Source organism: Teleopsis dalmanni, chromosome 1, assembly GCF_002237135.1.
Source record: "Teleopsis dalmanni isolate 2A chromosome 1, ASM223713v2, whole genome shotgun sequence".
NCBI lineage: Eukaryota > Metazoa > Arthropoda > Insecta > Diptera > Diopsidae > Teleopsis > Teleopsis dalmanni.
In genome coordinates this window covers 99,856,860-99,860,019 of record NC_051846.1, presented here as the reverse complement: position 1 = coordinate 99,860,019, position 3,160 = coordinate 99,856,860, and positions in this window count along the sequence as shown.

Below are 3,160 nucleotides of genomic sequence, written 5' to 3'. Positions count from 1 at the left end.
GTTGCTACGTCTTCTACTACCAAAGTCACTGGAGACTTAAAGTACCTTACAATGTATGGTCCGGTAAATTTCGGAGATAATTTGGCGGCCACGTGATCAATTGCCTTAGATAATATGTGTGTTTTCACCAGGATGCGTTCACCAATTTGTGGTTTCCAATCTCGTCGTCGCAAATTACAGTGTCGCGCTTGTTCAGCTGACGCGCGGCTCATGTGTTTTCGTATTTCCTTTCGCCTTCTCTTCAGCGCTGCGTGTTATATTTCCGGTTCCTGGCGTGACTTTATTATACTGATTACTTGGTAATCGTGGTTCCCGTCCGAAATTTAGGAACGCTGCTGAGTATCCTCTTGTTTCTGATATACTCGTATTTATTGCCAAGGTGATTTCCGGCAGATACATGTCCCAGTTTCTTTGATCTCCTTCCTTGAGTTGACTGATCAATGTTTTTACTATCCGATTTATTCTTTCCGTCGGATTTTCTTGAGGTGAATACGGAGCAGTGAACTGATGTATGACTCCATTCCCATAAAAATATTGTCGTAATGCTCGACTTGTAAATTGGGATCCATTATCGGATATAAAAACCTTAGGGGTGCCAAAACGCGACAAAATACGTTCCCGAAATGCCTTCTGAATAGTCATTGATGTAGCTTTACGCAATGGTATCAGTTCCACCCAGTTCGTAAACTTGTCGACGAATACTAATAATGTGTTATTTCCTTGCTTGGATCTGGGTAATGGTCCCACGAAGTCTGAACAAACGGTGATCCATGGTTCTTCTATTTTACGCGTAAGCATATAACACGCCGGGGCTTGTAGACTTGCTTTATACCGTTGACAAGAGTCACATGTTTTTACGTACTCACGGACATCTCTGTCCATTCCTGGCCAATAATATTGATTTGCCACCTTTTGTTTGGTTCTGCGTATCCCAAAGTGACCAGCAGTTGGTTCAGCATGGTTTTCTTGCAATATTTGTTGCTTCAGTGCTGTTGGAATACACAGTTTCCATGGTCTGCAGTCTTCGTCTTGTCCATATTCTGGTAAGTGACGATAGAGTTGCCCATTTTCTATCATGTAATCTGGAAACTTCTGCGGTTGTTGTATAACATCTTTCTTCCGTCTAAATGTCCAGTCTGCTTCTGCACTAACTTTGTTATTTATACTCATTGTTTTCATTATCTGTATTTTATTCTCTGGTTGTCGGGACAGAGCGTCGGCAACTACATTATACTTGCCCTTTTGGTATTGACTATCAAAGCCGTATTGCTGTAACTCCAGAGCCCAGCGTGCAATTCGCCCTGAAGGACTTTCAATCGAATTCAACCATTTCAACGACAGGTGGTCTGTGATGACCGTGAAGTGATACCCTTCTAGGTATGGACGCATCTTTCGAATACCCCATATTATGGCTAGGCACTCCTTCTCAGTTGGTGAATAATTAGATTCGGCTTTGTTTAGACGGCAGCTTGCGTATGCGATCACTTTTTCTCCTTCTAAGTATTGTGTTAGTATTGCTCCTAAACCATAGGCGCTAGCATCGGTCTGGAGACAAAAGGGTCTGTGGAAATCAGGGCATTGTAATACCGGAGCTGTCATCTAGATATGCGAATGCGAAGGGTTCCATTTCGGGTCCAATTATTGAATCTAGGGCTCGCTGAAATGTAGCAGGCGCCGAATGGAGACCAAATGGCATAACTTTCCATTGAAACAACCCACGACCTGGGACTGTGAATGACGTAAATTGTTTACTGTTTGGGTGCATTGGTATTTGCCAATAACCGTTCTTCAGATCTAAGCTGCTTATAACTTTGGCCTCGCGCAGTCGATCTAGAATATAGTTGATTCGGAGTAGTGGGTAGGCGTCAAGTCTAGATTTCACATCTAGCTGACGGTAATCAATGCACAATCGCCATTTGCCGTTTCTCTTCTTCACTAGGACGATAGGGGCACTATACGCGCTTTTTGAAGGTTCGATGCAGTCATTTTCTAGTAGCTCGTCAATTTCCTTGTTGATGATAGACTGCATTGCCGGATTTCGGGGATAATACCTTTGTTTAATTGGTTGGTCATCGGTCATAGTTATTGTATGGTACGCGTACTAACTCCCTTTACCGTGTTGAATTTGGCCAATTCGTGTTCCACAAATTCTTTTATGTCGGGTTCTAATAGGGCTGTAACTGGTTTCTTGTTTTTATCGTCCGTGCGTTCTTCGCTCTGTTGTTCACTGTTGAGTATGGTTTGACCTGACTTGAGCCGTTCTCCCCCGGAAAGACATTAGGGGGTGGTCTGGGTGAGTTTACGTTGATTGGCATCACACAAAGCTTTCCACCCGTAGTTCCTATGTTCTGGCCTAAGATAAAATCCTGGCTTTGATGATTTATGTTTTGTGGGCTTTGGTTTTGGATGGTAATTGTTGAATTTCCACACTGCAAGGTGGCACCCGTCGTTTTCAGAAAGTCTATACCTAATATGACATCATCGTTTGCGCCTTCCAAGATGAGAAAGGATACTTTGATTGTTTTATCTTCATATTCTACTTCGCAATCGAACTGCTGTGTTACTTGTCGAATCGTCCCATCTGCTAAGTGGATTATCTCGTCGTTTGGTAATTTTATCACCGCAGCGCAAATTTTTTTAAGAATCTGGTCTCCGATAACACTCTTCGTAGCGCCTGTATCAATAGTAGCTATAGTAGGGAATCCTCCTAGCTTGATGACCGCATAAATGGCATTCCCGTTTGCGTACAAAGTCTTTAATTTGACGGGTGAAATGATCGGGTGGTTGTCGTCCCGCCTGGCGTGACAACCCCCAAGGAGTTTTCCGATGGGTTCTGACGGTTTCCATAAGTTGGGTTTTTCCTACAGCATTCGATCGTTCGACGGCCCAGAATGCCACAAATCCAACAAAAAAGTATTCTAGGTTTTGTGCAACCTCGCGCAAAATGATTCGCTTCCCCACATCTGCGGCACGCACTTCGTACGTTCACCCTTTCGGTTTGTACTCTGTGAACAGAAACTGGCGGTGACCATTCTTGAGTGTGTTGTCGCTCTGTTTTGCTTAGTTGAATAAGTCGCTCGAATTCCCCTGCTGACTTGGTCAAATCTTCCAAGGAGCTAAATTCACGTGGTTTGATGTTTAGTTGGCATTCCGGCCTACT